This window comes from Taudactylus pleione, unplaced genomic scaffold, assembly GCF_031769625.1.
Source record: "Taudactylus pleione unplaced genomic scaffold, aTauple2 ptg000122l, whole genome shotgun sequence".
In the NCBI taxonomy this organism is placed as follows: Eukaryota; Metazoa; Chordata; class Amphibia; order Anura; family Myobatrachidae; genus Taudactylus; species Taudactylus pleione.
Window position 1 is genome coordinate 15,733,390 of NW_028284524.1, and position 20,192 is coordinate 15,753,581.

The 20,192-nt window shown below is 44.4% G+C and overlaps 1 protein-coding gene across 1 annotated transcript in view; it reads left to right on the top strand.

Moving 5' to 3' along the window:
* Window positions 1–11,036: 11,036 nt before the first annotated feature.
* The window catches only part of LOC148524104 (C-X-C chemokine receptor type 1-like), a 39,021-nt gene continuing 29,865 nt past the window's right edge, over window positions 11,037–20,192 (top strand). Inside the window, exon 1 of the mRNA XM_088472427.1 lies at window positions 11,037–11,070. The gene's annotated coding sequence lies outside the window, so the exon portion shown is untranslated. The remainder of the gene's footprint in view (window positions 11,071–20,192) is intronic.

Genomic DNA, 20,192 nt, shown 5'->3' on the forward strand with positions numbered 1-20,192 from the left:
CCCTAACTACAGCCTCACCTTAACTGCTGCCTAACCCTAACCGCAGCCTAATTCTAACCTAACTACAGTCTAACCCTAACTGCACCCTAATGCCAGGCACACACTTAACGATATGCTCCATGAGTGATATCGTTAAGTGTTTTCCCCTGCATTGCTGGGCTCAATGTCGTTAACGACATTGAGCATACACACTGAATGATATAGTTAACGATATCGTAAATGACGTCACCGGCTACAACCCCGAATTTGCAGGAGCTGACGATATTGTCAGATTGTCCTGCAAGTTCGGCCGATGAAAAAGACGATGGGAGGGCGCATCGTCAACAATGTCTTGCATACACACTGGACAATATGAACGCATATGAATGATAACGATATCATTATAATTCAAAAAATCATCTAGTGTGTACACGGCTTAATTTTAACCCTACCCTAACTGTAGCCTAACCCTATCCTGACTACAGGATAACCATAATTACAGCCTAACCCTAACCGCAGTCAAATCCTAACCACACTCATCTATAGGCTAACCCTAACTGCAGACTAATCCTAACTGCAGACTAATCCTAACACTACCATAACTACAGTTTTACCCTAATGGCAGCCTAACCCTAATCCTTACCCTAAATGCATGTGTTGACATTCTGGCTGTCAACATTCACAATGGCGACAATATGTCAATATTGACATTGTAAATGTTGACATTATGAACATGTTGACATCCTGAATGTTGACATTATGGTGTTGACATCCTAAATGTCAACATGGTTACCACATAACCTCCAGTACTCTTCATTTCTAATATAAAGGGCCTCATTTAACAATGAGTGACATTCTTATTATCACTCGTTACTAATCTTAAATGGTGCTCCAACCAATCAGCTCTTGTAATTTTTCAAAAACATGCTGGGATCACACTGGCCGATATATTGGCCGATCAATTGATCGGACAATTTATCGTGCCCCCGTCGGCCAGTGTGTACAGACGTTATGTCTGTGAACAACGTCGTTCACAGACATATCGCATTGGCTGTGCTGCACAACCAATGAACAGATATGTCTGCAGACATATCTGTCCATCGGCAAGTGTGTATGGGTGGATCAGCTGATCGCCCGTACACAGGGGTGCAGAGAGAGGGGTGGGGCCGCGAGCGGGTACTACTTGCCTGGGTCCGGCACCGCTCACCATCCACAGCAACCCTGCACACGCTGCTGTGTGCTGGGCTGCACTGGGAGACTGTCTGACGCTGCTAAAGCAGCAGCCCGAGCAGTCTCCTATGCCAAAGGGGGAGCGATCACGCTGATCGCGCCCTACATTGGCTGTGCACCGGGCTGAGGGGCACACAGCGCCCCCCTCCCCAGCGCCGCAAATGTTTTTCTTTTTTTTGAAGGGGGCGTGGCCATGCCTTCCGTGATTGCCACGCCCCCTACCTGCCCCCGGCCGCCGGGACCCGCTGCAGCATGCAGATGATGGTTGTTCAGTGTGTATGAACGACCATCATCTGCAGATATTATCTGCAGATATATCTGTCAGGTGTGTACCCACCTTTACAGTAGGAGCGGATTGGTTGTAGCACAATTTAAGATTAGTAACGAGTGATAACAAGAATATCACTCATTGGTAAATATGGCCCATAGTTATTACATATAATTAATTATAAGTGTAACGTACAGTAAGTGACTTACCTTCAAGCTGGAGGAGCAGGATTCAGTGGTACTGTAGCTCCCACACAGGACGAGGCTGTGTCGGTGTCTGTAAGCAAAGAAAATAAATAAAAAGTACTCTATATCCGGGGCACACTCATACGGTATGACGTTAATTAATTAAATAAAACTTGACATTTTTTACCTTTGAAACTAATAAAAGTTAACGGCCAATGAAAGATAAGGAAGAAAAATTATAAGGAAAAAAAATTGGAAAACGTCCTAATCCACAGATCTTATAATATATTGGCAAAGGTCAGTTTTCAAGAAATAAATGTACATACATATATATGTGTGTGTGTGCAAGATAGTGAATATCTCTGATTATTAATAAATGCAGAAGAAATTCCAGTACAAAGTGTTCTTGTGGTGACAAAAACAGTGTATAGGTAAGTGAAAACATTAATAGATAAGTGAGTATTGGTGAAAAATATACAAAAGAACATGTGAAAAAGTAAAGACAAAAAAATGACATAAATTAAAAACCACACCATCTACTCATTGTCGTAATTTGGAAATAATTTATATAATTGACCAACACTGCAGGAAAGAAGATGTATATCCACAGAGCATTTGCCTGTCAGCTGCAAAATAGTACCGTTCTTATAGCAGTTTCTGTCATTTGAGATAATATGCTTCCCAGGGTAGGGTAATTCATTAGATCATCTTTATAATTAGAATTGCATAGAAACATATATAATTCATCCACAAAGTATATTATGATATCATACAGATATGTAGCTCTTTTCCAAGTTTTTTTTTAAAATATTGGGCTAATTCCTAGGTAATACACCCTCCAAGATAAGATAGAAAACCAAGTAAATTATAGTGACTTATCTTGCTCTTCCCTGTTTTGCCTATTGACATAACAGCATGGAATGAGAGTCACGGTCACTTAGCTCCGGAGAATATAGTGTATCATCAGCATCTGCTGTGAGACTACTGATTCTAATGATAACCCTAATGCCAAAATGCAGCGCAAGGTAACATACATGTGTTCGTCCAATGACAGTGGCGGGAAATGAGAAAAAAAGAAATTAGGGGAGAGAAAAGCAAGAATAAGGGAGCAAAATAATTAATTAATTTAGATCATGTTCATGACCAACATTATGAGTAGCATATGGAGCAACATCTGATGATACAGAGATATACATTTCTTTATCATGATTGTAATGTGATAAATAGTCCCTGAATAATAAATCCTCCAAAGTGAGATAGAAAATAAAGTCTGTACAATAGCAGTGACACGTGATCTGCTTTCCCCTGTTTAGCCCATAGGCATAAGAGCAGGGAATGAGAATCACAGTCACCTAGCTCCAGAGAATGTAGTAAATCATCAGCCTCTACTGTTAGACTACTAACTGCAGTGATAACCCTGCTGCATAACACACATATTTTCGTGCACCTCATTTGTTATTATTATCTACTATCAGTAGATATCAGCCGATACACTTTTAAGTGCCTATTTATGATCTTATCTTTCTGTGCAGTCCCCTATCTTCCCTTCTTTTCCACTTTACCCAATAGCATCGGTGCCTGTAAGGTCAGGGGTGTTGCGGGTGGGGGAGATAGTAGGGAGTTTGGTGCTCTGAGAGGAGAGAGAGTAGAGGGGAACCTGGGTGGGGCAGGGGTGCTGCAGATGGGGAGGGTTTGGAGTTGTGAGGGGAGAGTAACCAGGAGAGGGTAACCTGTGTGGGCAGGGGGGGCGGCGTGGGTGCCACAGATGGGAGAAGTAAGGAGCTGTGAGGGGAAACAGAGCAAAAGAGAGGAACCTGTGTGGGGGAAGGAGAGAGGTGCCGAGGATGGGGGAGGGGTTGGATCTGTAAGGGGAGATAGAGCAGGAGAGAGGAACCTGGTGGGGGAAGGTGAGGGAGGGGTTGCCACAGATGGGGGGTTTGGATCTGTGAAAGGAGAGAGCAGAAGAGGGGAACCTGTGTGGGGGAAGGGTGGTGGGGTTGGATCTTTGAGGAGAGAGCAGAGCTGTGAGGGAAGTGAGAGCTAAAGAGAAAGACCTGTGTGGGAGAAGGGGCTGGGGGGTGCCGTGGATGGGGGATGGTCGGATCTGTGAGGGGAGAGAGAGCTGAAGAGGAGGACCTGTGTGTGGGAAGAGGGTCAGGGGAGCCATGGATGGGGAAGGTGTTCGATCTGTGAGGGAAGAGAGAGAGAGCTGAAGAGAACCTGTGTGGGGGAAGGGGGGAGTCAGGGTTGCCGCAATGGGAAAGGTGTTCGATCTGTGAGGGGAGAGAAAAACATGTGTGGGGGCAGGGGGGTGGTGTGGATGGGGGTGGTGTTGGTTCAGTGGGGGGAGGGAAGTGGGAGAGATATCTGAAGAGGAGAACCTGTGTGGGGGAAGGAGGGGTGAAGCGGATGGGGGAGGGGCTGGATCTGTGAGGGGTGAGAGAGCTGAAGAAAAGAACCTGTGTGGGGGAAGAGGAGGTCAGGGGGTGCCACGGATGGGGGAGGGTTTAGATCTATGAGGGGAGAGAGAGCTGAAGAGAACCTGTGTGGGGGAAGGGGGGGAGTCGGGGGGTAGGGCGGATGGGGGAGGGGTTGGATCTGTGAGGGGAGAGATAGCTGAAGAGGAGAACCTGTGTGTCACGACCCTGTCTGGTTTTTACCTTTTGCCTGTTGACTTTCCACTGCCAGCTGGCTCCATGGATCTGTGTGTGTGATTGCCTGAGGGATCTGCTCTGGTCATGCTGGCTGCTACACTTCTCTGTGTGCATTCCCTTCTACACTGATTGTCCACCTGAGCCTCCTGTGTCTGTGAGCATTGCTAGCCCTGATTGGAGTCACAGGTGTGGTTCTGATTCTCAGTGCTGCAGAGATGAATACTCCCTCCGCATGTTGTGCCTTCCACCACTCAGAATGCTACTGCCAGACCACCTGTCCGTATCCACCAATTGCTGCCAGACCCAGGGTATATATTTCCTCCCCTGATAGCATTTGGGGCCTGAACATCTCGTCTTCCCATGGTGTATGGTTCATGCTGTTTCTGCGTTCTAGTGTATCCCTGAAACCTGCTACAGCAACCCCTGGTGCAATCCAGAAAACCTATTGCAGCTATACTTGGCAATCCAGTAAACCTGCTGGCAGCAACCCCCGGTGCATCCTGAAAACCTGCTACAGCTATACCTCGCAATCCAGTAAACCTGCTGACAGCAATCCCTGGTGCATCCCGAAAACCTGCTACAGCAATACCTGGCATCCAGACGCCCTGTTACAGCAATACCTGGCCTGTGCTCTGCTACTAGCCTTACTCCTGGTTGGTCCCTGGCACCGTGCAAACCTGCATCATGTCATCCTGCCTTGCTTCCTGCTGTGGATCAACTCCTGCTCCTTTTACCTACCTACTACCTCCCTGAACCTAAATCCCAAACCTACCCATTCCTTCCTGAACCTGTAATTCCCAATTATCCAATCCAGCCTGCACCTGAGTTCCAACCTTTGTCACAGCATTTCCGGATCACCCTGTTTAACCCTCGTCTCAGCATTACCTGACTTCCCTTTAGCCATTGTCACATTATTCCAATCCAGAGTCAAGATCAAAGCTCATCAGTTCAGTCCACGATGTTCCAGTCCAGAGTCAAGTTCCAAGCTCATCAGTTCAGTCCACGTTGTTCCAGTCCAGAGTCAAGTTCTTAGTTCATCAGTTCAATTCAACAAGTCTTCCTGCCGGCCCCAGTCCAGTTCCTCCAGTTCCTGTCATTTATCATCAAAGGCAGTTTTCACTGCTACACAAGTCTTGTAAATAGAGCTATCTACATCACCCATGGTTCCAGTCCAGCCGGCCTCCAGAGAATCCAGTTCATCACCTGAGACAGGTAACTCACAAGCACCAATCATGACAGAATGTTCAGGCCCAACGATGGTGGCGGATCAAGCACCTAATAAGGGACTAGATGCTTTCCATAACCTGGTCGCCCACTTGGATTCACAGGAGGCCGTACAGCATCAAGTGCTACAGCTTTTGCAAATCCTGAATAACCGGCTAGATGTTACCCAAACCTTACCTGAACCCCTAACTACCTTCCATCGACTGCTGGAACAGCTTCATGCTCTACTCAGCAAAATTTTTCAGATCATTCCTGAATTTCTTAGAGCTGCCTCTGTCTCGACTTAAACCTCTGCCTTGGAATCCCTAAGAAACAAGGATTCTTCCGAACCAAGTAATGTCATCGTAGTTAGCCACGCCCCAAGCTCTCTGTGGCCGAACGCCAGCGGCGCAAAGATTTACAGCTCTGCCTCTATTGTGGGAGTTCTGACCACTTCATTAAAGACTGTTTCCTTTGCAACTCCAGCAGTGGTTCCAAGTGTCAACGTCTCAGTGCCCGTTCCGGCTCCAGCCCGGATTCTGCCCGTTCCGCTCCCAGCCCGGATTCTGCCCGTTCCACTCCCAGCCCGGATTCTGCCCGTTCCGCTCCCAGCCTTGAGTCTGCCCGGTCTGCTCCCAGCCCGGATTCTGCCCGTTCCGCTCCCAGCCCGGATTCTGCCCTTTCCGGTCCCAGCGCGGATTCTGCTTGTCCCAGCAGGGGACTCCAGTCAGCAGCCCCAGGAGGGGTCTTAAGTCTCGTACCCCAGGAAGGGGCTTCAAGTCTCATACCCCAGGAGGGGGCTTCAAGTCTCGTATCCCAGGAGGGGGTTTCGAGTCTCGCACCCCAGCAAGGGGTTTCAAGTCCCATTCCCCAGAAGGGGATCTCAAGTCTGGCACCCCAGCAAGGGGTTTCAAGCCTCGCACCCCGGGAGGGGGTTTCAAGCCTCGTACCCCAGGAGGGGGTCTCAAGTCTCATACCCCAGGAGGGGGTCTCAAGTCTCATACCCCAGGAGGGGGTCTCAAGTCTCGTACCCCAGGAGGGGGTTTCAAGCCTTGCACCCCAGGAGGGGGTTTCAAGCCACGCACCCCAGGAGGGGGTCTCAAGTCTCATACCCCAGGAGGGGGCATCAAGTCTCGTACCCCAGTAGGGGGTTTCTAGCCTTGCACCTCAGGAGGGGGTTCCAAGTCTCGAACCTCAGGAGGGGGTTTCAAGTTCCTGTTACCAGGGAGATGTATCTTGTACTACAAAATCTGATAATGGTTCCTGTTCGCCATCTCCTGCAAATATTGTTCTAGAAGATGGCGATCTCTATAGCCTGTTCCCAGCTTTGATTGTTGATGCTACTGTCTCTAGCTCCTCTGGACCCCTTCCAGTCCCATCAGTTGGTCCGAATACCGAACATCTGTCAGCTTCAGTTGTTTTGACTCCTCATCAATCGGAGCATCCTCGCGTCTCTTCTAGCCCTGCACCTGAATGTGCTCCACAGTCCTTGAACACACAGGATTCGTTGGATACTCCAACATGCATTTATTTCGATGGGGACTTATCTCAATACTATGCTTTATTGAAACAATTCTTCAGTATGATGAATTCTTCTTTGCCATGTGGAGTCAAGTCTACTAATATTGTAGAGTTTATTATCCCATCTTTTCAAGGTAAAGCTTGGGACTGGGTTGCCCCTATTTACAACTCCAATGATCCAATGCTTCAAAATATAAAGACTTTCAGTGAAGCTGTTGTCAAAGAATTTGGTCCTTAACCTGTAAACCAAAATTCTAGCGAAGTTCTCAGTTCCAAAATATTGTCCAAGCAGTCTGTTTTGTGCTACCAGGAATTCGTCCTCCACTCCTCTGAAATTCGAACAAGGTCAAGTTTTCAAGGGCCAGCGTGCTGAAATCCAGGCATCCCAAGGAAGCAGCACTATAAAATCTGTATCCCTGAACATGAGATGTGCACCCACCTTCTTGTCCTCTCCATACTGCGGTACCTCCCAAAACACCATCAAAACTGGTCAAGTTTTTATTTAGATCCTCCCAGGTGTCCTATCTGTCTTCAAGTCATACTAATTCTTGCATTTCACCTTTAGACACTGACTCGGAATCTGAGTTCAATCATGCACACAATAATTCTCCATTTCCTGAAGACCATTTGTCATTTGACCCTGTCCTTCCCAGTCATGTATTTCCTCAGGAGTTGCCCGAGAGAGCTACGGCTTTCCGGGTAAGACGATCATCTTCCCACCAAAGATACCAGTGAAATAATGCCGGTTCTACATCTTCTCATACTACATTTCCAGAAGAATGTTCTCATATTGGGATTACTAAAAACTTCCTAGGTGATGAAGGTTCCACCTGTAGTGAGGAAGAATGGTTTACTTACTCTGAGGATGAAGATGTCTGAAGAGATGTTTTCAGAGTTATGGGGCCAAATGTAATAGGGTGAGAGTTTAGGAAATGTGAGAGTTTAGCAGTAAACTCTCACATTGGTTGAGTTTTATCTTCAAAATGGGAAAACATCTGAATGATATTTTAAATCGTGAGAGTTTTCTAAGTCTAAAAAAACATGCAAGTTCGCTCTGTTACTTTGTTTTTGGACTCTATTACATTGGCAAAGTTTAAAAAGTGTCAGAAACTCTCACTTTTTTAAACTCTCACCCTATTACATTTGGCCCTAGGTGTCCCTGTGTTTGAAGCTCCTAGAATGTCATGTCTGAAGAAAGTTTTTGTTTTGGTGTCCGGAGTAAACCCATAAAGAGGGGGGTACTGTCACGACCTTGTCTGGTTTTTACCTTTTGCCTTGAATACTCCCTTTGCATGTTGTGCCTTCCACCACTCAGAATGCTACTGCCAGACCACCTGTAAATATCCACCAATTGCTGCCAGTCCCAGGGTATATATTTCCTCCCCTGATAGCATTCGGGGCCTGAACATCTCGTCTTCCCGTGGTGTATGGTTCATGCTGTTTCTGCGTTCTAGTGTATCCCTGAAACCTGCTACAGCAACCCCTGGTGCAATCCAGAAAACCTGTTGCAGCTATACTTGGCAATCCAGTAAACCTGCTGGCAGCAACCCCCGGTGCATCCTGAAAACCTGCTACAGCTATACCTCGCAATCCAGTAAACCTGCTGACAGCAATCCCTGGTGCATCCCGAAAACCTGCTACAGCAATACCTGGCATCCAGACGCCCTGTTACAGCAATACCTGGCCTGTGCTCTGCTGCTAGCCTTACTCCTGGTTGGTCCCTGGCACCGTGTAAACCTGCATCGTGTCATCCTGCCTTGCTTCCTGCTGTGGATCAACTCCTGCTCCTTTTACCTACCTACTACCTCCCTGAACCTAAATCCCAAACCTACCCATTCCTTCCTGAACCTGTAATTCCCAATTAACCTATCCAGCCTGCACCTGAGTTCCAACCTTTGGCACAGCATTTCCGGATCACCCTGTTTAACCCCCATCTCAGCATTACCTGACTTCCCTTCAGCCATTGTCACATTATTCCAGTCCAGAGTCAAGATCCAAGCTCATCAGTTCAGTCCACGTTGTTCCAGTCCAGAGTCAAGTTCTTAGTTCATCAGTTCAATTCAACAAGTCTTCCTGCCGGCCCCAGTCCGGTTCCTCCAGTTCCTGTCATTTATCATCAAAGGCAGTTTTCACTGCTACACAAGTCTTGTAAATAGAGCTATCTACATCACCCATGGTTCCAGTCCAGCCGGCCTCCAGAGAATCCAGTTCATCACCTGAGACAGGTAACTCACAAGAGGAAGAGGGGGGCAGGGAGTACCATGTATGGGGGAGGGGTGGATCTATGAGGGGAGAGAGTTGAAGAGGAGAACCTGTGTGGTGGAAGGAGGGTCGGGGGGTACCGCAGATAGGGGAGGGGTTGGATCTGTGAGGGGAGAGAGAGCTGAAGAGAAGAACCTTGTGTGGGGAAAGGGGTGGTTGGGGGTGCTGCAGATGGTAGCGGGGTTGGATTGATGAGGGGAGAGAGAGCTAAAGAGGAGAACCTGTGTGTGGGAAGGAGGAGTGGTCGAGGGGTACCGCGGATGGCGTAGGGGTTGGATCTGCGAAGGGAGAGAGAGCTGAAGAGGAGAACCTGTGTGGGGGAAGGGGTCGGGAGGTGTCATGGATGGGTCTTGAAGGGAGAGAGAGCAAAGCTATGAGCCTCTGACAGGATGGGATGTAGTGTAGCCGGCACATGCAAGAAGACCTGAAGGAACAGTTTATAAGGGGCTGCGGAGCTGACTGTTAGGAGCCCTGTGGTGGATGAGGAGGTGCGGACCTTTGCTAAGCGGCTTACCTGGCTTCCAATGGTGACCAGAGCTGAGTGTGGGGTGAGTACAGTGCTGTTTGGTGGAGCGATGACCCAGAGGTGTTGTGTGGAGTGGCAGGGACTGGCAGCCCGTGTGTCAGCAGGTGGACTACAGGGGCAGAGCCCATTGACCCGGAGGCCAGCTGGAAGGTGTGCCAGAGCCCTGAGGCATTGCATGGTGCAAACTGCTACAGAACAGTTCCGCTGACATCACAGAAGAGGTGTGGCTTACTTTCTTTGCTCCCCTACGCTGTTTCAGCAAAAGGAAACTGCTGCTGCTCGACTGGACCAGCCCATGTGGCCATTGGCCCTTTTGGCATTTGCCAGAACTGCCAGATGGCCAGCCAAGTCCTGGTGGTAGGTGTGGGGTATTTCAATGGGTGAGGTATGGGGTCAGGGATTGAGGAAAGTTAAGGGAATTATAGCGGGTGAGGTAGGGTTTCAGGAAGCGGCGGTGAATTAGGGGTATTTCAGAGGGTGAGGTTTGGGGACATTGTTTTATGGGTCCCCCGCTGTCATATTCATGTTTTTCCTTGCTCTCTCATTTCTCTAATTCTGTGCTTACAGTGCATGCCTATTTGAGTAACAAAAGGCTATAAGTATTCAGCCAGAAATTTAGATCCTGGTATTTTCCCCTGCACACCTTTTCCCCTGCTCTCTGGCAACATCGACAGCCATTCCAACATGTCTGACATGTCATGGGACTGTGATGCTGCCAGGGCGGTGTCCATCCCCTTCTCTCTCTCTTTGCTTTTCACTCCCAGCCAGGCATAGAGGGAAGCTCCTCTAGCAGACAAGAGCCCTAAATAAAACAAATTGAAACAGTAATATAAATATTGAGGGTTAATTTTTGATATTGGGGGTAAGAAGGGCAGTAGGCTGAAGCTATGCTTAGGGTGTCAAGAAACCTTGCACCGGCCCTGCCCGTTCCAATATATTCATGTATGTAAATCTGTCACAACTACACACTTATGTTTGAGAAATTAGTCAATTTATTGGTGCTAATTCAGTCTGTCCCACATAATATGACATGATAGCACAATGGGTTGGACGTTTGGATTACCACATAGTGTACATATTAAGTGAGCCTAGGCAATGCATGCCTGCTTTCTGAATTTGGGAAGTCTTCATTTGTCTTTCACTCCCCCAACCAAATTACATTGAAAAGAAAGTTCCACTCTGCTAATTTGTCTGTACAGTGGCAGAAACATCAGCTGGAGCTGGAAGCCAGAAGCAGAACAGGTTGGTACTTCTTATCAAATATATGATCTGAGTAGATATTATATGATAATTGATATATTAGAAACAGGAAAAGCAGGGGACCAGGTACAAGCAATAAAGATGTTACCTTGGGCTCAACAAAACTTGGGGACATAGACTTCAATTCAGGGTCTGCAATTGACAACCACCAGTAGAATTTACATCACATTATATTACAAATAATTATTTACCCTAGCATAATATAATTCAAGAAGAAATTATCTTAGAAACCAGTTTAGAAAAAGAATACTAGTTATGCCAAATATATTTTACATGCTATATAGAATAGTTATCTTGCAAATTTTATTTTAAATGTTTTACTCAATTTATCCTCTATTCCTACTATGGATTACATAAAGATAAGTCTCATTAACGAACCAGTAACAATAGCTCCCTGTTTCAGAAAATACTGCTTATAATCTTTATAAGATATATATATATATATATATATATATATATATACATATATATATATACTGTAACAAGATAGTTTTACTAAAAAAGTTCAAAGTGAAAAGTAAACATGTTACAAGCTCTATTAAACAAGTTGTCAATACACTGGCTAATCCATATGTAGAGGTACTGTGAATCTACAAGAGACGTTTATCCGGCAATTGTCAGGTTAGACAGGATTATATTGATTAGAATCGGTGGACTTTTTGGGCCAACCCTCCCTGATTGTCAGGGAGTCTCCCTGAAATAGTAGCAATCTCCCTGACTCCCTGAAGAGTCTTGCACCTCACCCCCCTTACAGAGATATTTAGGGCTCAATCCAATTAGGTGCGAATGGCGAGTAGCGAGTTTGTTTCTTGAAACTCGCACACTTCGCAACAAAGCGCTTTCCCCGAGACTTCGGCAATCCAATGAAAAATGCCTATTCGCACTACTCAATTAAAAATAGAAATAGGTAAGTGTGCTCCAATTCACAGTACTCCAATTCGCACTACTCGCAGCGGAGGGGTGCGAATTGACTGCCATATGAGATTTGCGAGAAATGCATGAAAATGTGGGGAGACCATCCTGGACCCCCCAAAATGGATAATTTTGTTAGCAGGACTGTATAGAAGGCGGTTTGTGGGCATTAGGAAGTAACTGTAGGTTTTTATATTATGTCAAATGGCTAATTTGTGGGGGGGATTTTTAAATGCAAGAACATTCTAAAAAAAACAAACTTTTTTCGTTTAACCTCAAACGAATTAAATGAAAAATGCAAAAAAAGGAAGAAAAAGGGTGATTTTGCGTTACTTTGAGGGCACCTTGAAATTTTTTTTAAAATTATAAAAACAATTATTTTTCAAGTAAAAAATTATTGTAATTAACTTTGGTGTGCCTAAACTAACGAAAATGTAGATTTTGAGGTAATTTGCGTACATTTTTTTTTACCCCAAAAAATTACATACAATTATTGGACTAATAAAGCTTATGGGAAGCATCCTAATGCCTAATTAGTCAGAGGGGGTGTCCGAGGCGTTCAGCACAGTGTCACAACATTTTAACCATAAAATAAAGATTTTCCTTTCCATCTCTCACCCTTAGGGAGCTGCAAATGGAAAGATGCAAATTCAGTCTGAATGATTCAGTGCGAGTTGCTAATTGGATTGCAAAATTAATTCGCTATGTGAATTTGAAGTGAAAATGGCAACTCGCACCTTGCCATTCGCACCTAATTAGTACAATTTTCTTGCATTGGTTATAAAGCACAATGAGAACTATGGCTACATGCATTTTCTGAAAAGTATCAGTGTGTATCAACAAATAGATGTTCATAACTGATTTGGGGCTTACTTATATTTGGATGTAAATCAGTTTTATGACATGCTTCTCAGATGTAGCAGCAAACGTCCACTTTACCACCGCGATCATAGGTGTTGCTTTCACAATCTCCCTGAAAACCTTTTTCAAAAGTAGGCAAGTATGTTTTTGGGCCAGTACATATTTGCAGCAAATTACGCCTAAAAGGACCTTATTGGGGTTATTTTTAATTCCAACATTTCAAAACCATTAGTGCATATCATACCCCTTTTACACCGGAGCTAAAACCCGGGTTATTGAAGGATGAACCCGGGCAGCTCCCTGGTGTAAAAGGGGAGAGGGTTGGATCGCCGGGTCGAGTGACCCGGCAATCCAACCCAGGTAACTAGCAGGGTTTAACACGATGATGACCTGGAGTGCGCTGCTAGCCGGCCGATTGGTCCGGCTTCAGTGGCGCTTGGAGATGACGTCATCTCCACGCAACCATTTTCACTCCGGAAAAGTCGGATCTATGCAGACCCGACTCCGGTGTGAGCGCCACCGACTCGGGAGTATCCCGAGTCGGCACCGGCAAAATTCCGGGTCTGATCCATATAGGAACTTCGTTCCAACTCCGGGTTAGACATGGAATTTAGGTGGAAAAGGGGTATTAGATAGGCTTGCCATAATACTCCTTTAATCCAGGACACATATGACTTACACAGGTTCTGTGGTTAGCTAAATTCAAGTCTGGATTTCACCTTGTTTTAATCAGACACAGAACCTGTCTAATCATATGTGTCCTGCATTAAAGGGATATTATGGCAAGTCTAATATTATATGAAGATGGCTCAGGATTAATTTAAATTATGTAGAACAATTATTCCCAAACTCGGCTCTCAGGACCTCAAACAGTACATGTTTTCAAAAGCACATAGCTCAGGGGCAAACGCAGGAATTTCGTTATTAAACACGTACACACACATATATATATATTATATATAACATACACACTAACACATATAAACACATACCACACATATACAGTATACATACACACTAACACATACATATACAGTAGCATATACAGTACATACACATATAAACACATATCACACATATACAGTGAAACACAGGTGAATGCAGTAATGAGATTAACCCCTCACAGGTGTGATCCACAATAGTCCAAGGAATAGAGTCAAGGCAGCAGCCCCTACAGGTGAACCCCAGTACTGCACACTCAGAATACACAGTTCTTACACTTTCACTCTCTCTCTCTATTTCTCTTGTTTCTATCACTTCTCCCTCTCTTTTCTCTGTCTATTCTCTCTTTCTTTCTCCCCACTCTCTTGTCTTTGTCTCTCAATCCCACTTTTCTCTCACACTCCCCTCTTTCTGTCTCTATCTCTCTATCCTGCTCTTTCTCCATCTGTTCTCTCACACTCTTCTCTCTCTCCGACTCTTTTTTTCACTCTTCCTCTCTCTCTCTCTCTCTCTCTCTCTCTCTCCTGATCTTTCTTCTTCTCTTTTGCTGTCTCTCCTCCCTCTCTTCTCTATATGCTTCTTTTTCTCTCTCTCTCTATTCTTCCCATTTTTTCTCTCTTCTATGTTAAGCTCTTTTCTCCCTCTCCTTCTATATTCTCTCTCATCTCTTTTCTCTCTCTCCTCTGCCCCTCTCTTCTCTCTATCCTCTCTATTTTCTTCTTTCTGTCTGTTTCACTCCCTTCTTTTTCTCCCCTCTTTCTGTACCTCGCTCTTCCTGTTTTATTTCTCTTGTACTCTCTCTTCTTCTCTGACCCTCTCTTCACTCCCTTTTTTTAAAATATTTTCTCTCTCTTTTCATCTCTTCTCTCTCTTCATTTTTTCTTTCTCTGGTCTCCCTTACGTACTTTCTTCTCCATCTCTGTTCTATGCCTCTTTCATTAATGAGGGTCACATTAATACATTTCATACATCATACAGAATATATTCAGGGGTGATAAGAGTGGGTGTCTTCAGAAATACAGGCTTGCCAAAGAGTTGTAGTTGCTCCCCCCAGGTGGTGTGGCCACTGCCTTCAGTGGCATCTAAAAAGGTACCCAATATTCACAACATGGAGTGGCCATGCCCTCATGTGCATACTACCCCTGCAGTCCCAGGGGAGGACACTTCAAATGACACCCCAGAATGTATGTGATGTGCAGTTCTCCATTATTAACCATTGGGCTTCCAGGTCTTATTTCCAGGCATATTGCTGGTTTTACATTTACAGTAAATTAATGACATGTAGCACAATGTGGATATTTCACAGAAACATATTTCTTCATCTGATGACAAATAGATGACAAAACATTTTACTGCACACACTGTCCTAAGCTGTATATCATTGTCTGAAAATGATATGTACTGCGTTTTGTTGTGACACAGTTTATAGCATAAGCAGTTGTAATTTTTTTGATCCTTAATAATATTTAGCAGTTATATTTAGACAATACATATACGTTACACTTATAGAAGTAACAATTGTAGCAAACTAATACTTATATAATTCAATTTTTATTAAGAAATATAAAAGGATTTGCCTTAAATCTACTGCTCTGATCAGTTTTATTGTTTTCTGTTTTCAACTTCCATTCATAATTTGTATTGGCTACAGTGTGCATTCATGGATTCACTACACAATAAAAGTATGTAATATACTGTACAGTGCATCCGGACAGTATTCACAACGCTTCACTTTTCAACATTTTGTTATGTTACAGCCTTATTCCAAAATGGAATAAATTCATTTTTGTCCTACACACAATGGCCCTCATTAAGAGGCGCTCGCAAAATGCGAGCGCTCGTTCTAAATGTGGGCGGCCGCTTCTCTTTTGAAGTGCGGCCTCCTGGTCGCTAGCTAAGCTGTGGGTTACCACCCACAGTTTTAGCGACCGACCAGGTTGATGGGACCATCTGGGCTTGCAACAAGACCCTAAGGTTGGGTCTCGGCAACCGCAAGCCCCAGGGAGCTTCCTGCTCTGATCGAGCAGGAAGCTCCCCACTGACATCACTCCTGATGTCAGTGCAGTTGCCCACAAAATGGCAGGCATTCCTTAAGGAACGCCTCCATTTGTGAAACCACATGCACATAAGTATTCACGACCTTTGCCATGAAGCTAAAAATTGGGCTCAGGTGCATCCTGTTTTCACTGATCATCCTTGAGATGTTCATACAGCTTAATTGGAGTCCACCTGTGGTAAATTCAGTTGATTGGACATGATTTTTAAAGGGATATACCTGTCTATATAAGGTCCCACACTTGACAGTGCATGTCAGTGCACAAACCAAGCATGAAGTCCAAGGAATTGTCTGTAGGGATTCAATATGATTTACCGCTGGCCGACAGCGGCAGCCCGACAAGGATGAAAATCCAGATTGTCCCAAGGTAAGTATTCACTAACCTATTTTACCCCCTAACCTTCCCTTAGGGGTGCCTAACCCTAACCTCCCCCCTAAATGTCTAACCCTAATCCCCCCTCTACGTGCCTAAACCTAACCCCCCCTTCCCCACCACCTAATCCTAAATCCCCCGGGGGGGTGCCTAACCCTAACCTCCCCCCGGGGGTGCCTAACACTAACCCCCCTTCCCCTGGCCTAAACCTAACCTCCCGGGGGGGTGCCTAACCCTAAGTCCACCCCGGGAACCCTAAACCTAACCCTCCCTCCCCGCGGCTGTCCACGCCCGTCGCCGGGCTTACCTTCGATCGGTAAACCGGATGTCGGTCTCCCGGCATATCGAAAATGACAGGCGTCAGAATATATCGACGCCTGTTATTTAACCCTTGCCGGGATTACACAGTCGGGAAGCCGACGGTCGGGATTCCGTCCATTGGCTTCCCGACTGTTTCCCGTCTGTAGACCTCCAAGACAGGATTGTCTCGAGGCACAAATCTGGGGAAGGGTACAGAAAAATATCTGCTGCTTTGAAGGTCCCAATGAGCACAGTGGCCTCCATCATCCATAAATGGAAGAAGTTCAGAACCACCAGGACTCTTCCTAGGGTTGGCCGGCCGCCTAAACTGAGCGATCAGGGAAGAAGGGCCCTAGTCAGTGAGGTGACCAAGAACCCGATTTTCACTCTGTCAGAGCTACAGCATTCCCCTGTGGAGAGACGAGAACCTTCCAGAAGGACAACCTTCTCTGCAGCAATCTACCAATCAGGCCTGTATGGTAGAGTCGCCAGACAGAAGCCACTCCTTAGTAAAAAGCACATAGCAGCCCACCTGGAGTTTGCCAATAAGCATCTGAAGGACTCTCAGACCATGAGAGACAAAGATTAAACTCTTTGGCATGAATGCCATGCGTTATGTTTGGAGGAAACCAGGCATCGCTCACAGAGGCGTAACTAGACTTTTTGGTGCCCTGTGCCAGAAAGAGCATTGGCACCCCTCCCCCATATTTTGTCAAATAGGGACATAAGACAAGCACCCGGAAAAGGATCATGGCCTCATGAGGAAAGGCCAGGGATGAGATAGTTGAAGCCAGGAGATGCTGGGAATAAAAGAAGAGGAATCTACAAGTGATAATGATAATAAATAGAAAATTAACAGGTCCGAACAGCGCCCCTGCTTTGTGGTGCCCTGTGCCATGGCACAGGTCGCACTACCCTAGTTACTGCCCTGACCGCTCATCATTAGGCCAATACCATCCCTACAGTGAAGCATGGTGGTGGCAGCATCATGCTGTGAGGATGTTTTCAGTGGCAGGAACTGGGAGACTAGTCAGGATAGAGAGACAGATGAATGCAGCAATGTACAGACACATCCTGGATGAAAACCTGCTCCAGAGCGCTCTTGACCTCAGACTTGGGCGACGGTTCATCTTTCAGCAGGACAACGACCCTTAGCACACAGCCAAGATATCAAAGGAGTGGCTTCAGGACAACTCTGTCAATGTCCTTGAGTGGCCCAGCCAGAGCCCAGACTTGAATCCAATTGAACATCTCTGGAGAGATCTGAAAATGGCTGTGTGCCGACGCTTCCCATCCAACCTGATGGAGCTTGAGAGATGCTGCAAAGAGGAATGGGTGAAACTGCCCAAAGATAGGTGTGCCAAACTTGTGGCATAAAATTCAAATAGACTTGAGGCTGTAATTGCTTCCACAGGGGCATCAACAAAGTATTGAGCAAAGGTTGTGGATACTTATGTACATGTGATTTCTTAGTTTGTTTGTTTTTTGTTAAATTTGCAAAAATCGCAAAAAAACCTTTTACACGTTGTCATTATGGGGTATTAAATTTTGAGGACAGAAATGTATTTATTCCATTTTGGAATAGGGCTGTAACATAACAAAATGTGGATAAAGTGAAGCGTTGTGAATACTTTCCGGATGCACTGTATGGTTGCACATTAGGAACTCTGCTGTATTGGGTGGTAGGTGACACTCTCACCCAACTCTACCTCCACTAGCAGCTTGTGCGCCCACAACCATGGCATAAACTTACAGTATTTACCATTAGCATATAAAATACTTATTCTACCATAAGCCTGCTCTAAGACCAGAGGTGACTCAACACCTTGTACCAGTTTCAAAAAAGATCATCAAAAAACAGTTTAGTTGGTAAACATTTAGAAAGAAACACGGTTCACATCTAAAATTACCCCAAGTCTGTAGTATCCATATACCACTGTGTCTTTGAAGTTCTCTTAGAAGGATATGTAACAGCCAAAAGAAGACCTTACTTGACCGCACAGTATTTCATAAATATCTACTGGAGGTATTAGACGTATAAGGCATCTAAAGTTTGGGCAGTTGTACAGTTAATGCTCAGTTTCTGCAAAGCTGCGTTTACACATTCACATCAATGGGAACAAATCTATCTATGATCATATTATATTAAAAGAAATGATCGAGTAACAGTTCTGACTCAAAATTACAGTAAAGTTAGTAACTTTTATTCTCTAAAATAACACATTTTTTAATCACTCATTTTTTATACACATGACTAATGAACCACCTAACATTTCATATTATATGCCAAGGTCAACCTACTTCCACATAAGATTAAAATGTATAAGATTTTTGCTTAGATTACAGATTCATTTATGTTTTAAATTGTATTTAAGGTTGAGGCACTGCCTTTACTGCAGGTGTCACTTTTTTATCTGAATGTATTACAGGTTGAGTCTCCCATATTCAAAATGCTTGGGATCAGGGGTATTTTGGATAACGGAATATTCCGTATATTGGTATATTTGTATATCATAATGAAATATCTTGGGAATGGGACCCCAATATACACACAGAATGTATTTATGTGTTATATACACCTTATACACACAGCCTGCAGGTAATTTTATACAATATTTTCAATAATTTTGTGGCTCAAGCAAAGTTTGTGTACAGAAATGAAATTAATTTATGTTTCATATACACCTTACACACAATGCCTGAAGGTAATTTTATACTTTATTTTTAATAATTTTGTGCCTTAGACAAAGTTTGTGTACATTGAACAATCAAAAATCAAAGGTTTCATTATCTCAGTCATGCCAAAATAATTCTGTATTTTGGAATATTCCGCATTTCGGAATATTTGGATATGGGAGACTCAACCTGTATTACATTAGTTAAAGTGTACCCAGACAGACATGTGCTTTCTTACATAAAGTTCAACTGGAAAGTGTGAAATGTACATCTATAAAATTATAGAATGACTCCTGTGACAAGCTGGAAAATGTAAGTCCTATTGCTGATAGAAAAGGGACATGAGCCTTCTTCTAAAATGGGGGAACACTGGTTCTCAGCCCCCACCAGCTGATTTAAATAATCTCATTCTGCAAAATTACATATCATGTGTTTAATTCTTTTTATTATTGTTAATAATAATAATAATAATAATAATAATAATAATAATTCATAATTATTATTATTATCTATACAGCACCACCAAGAATCAGTAGCAGTGTAGGGAAAATGACAAATAGATATCAGCCAATGCAACTTAAAAGATTCAAAGAGACAGTACAAGGCGAAAAATCAAACAGTGAGCTATAAAGAAAACTAAGTGACTGATACAGTAGTGTTCAATGGCCCAGTGCTCTGGGAAGGGCGATCAGAAAGGATCAGAGTTGCTGACTGTAATTGGGAGCTCACTGGAAATAAAGATAGTGCAGAGTAAAAACCAAGAGGGTAGAAGGCCTTGTCCATGAGAGCTTACAAGAATATACCTGATATTGATATGCCCACTGCTATATTGAGTCACAAAACCATGTGCTTTCCTATAAAAATAGGTCATTTGCATTAAAAAACTGAAATAATGGGACTGAATGGTATTATAAACCAGAATCTACACAGCACGATCTATTTTTAAATTGTTACATTTATCTAAAATGTATCAGCAAAATACCA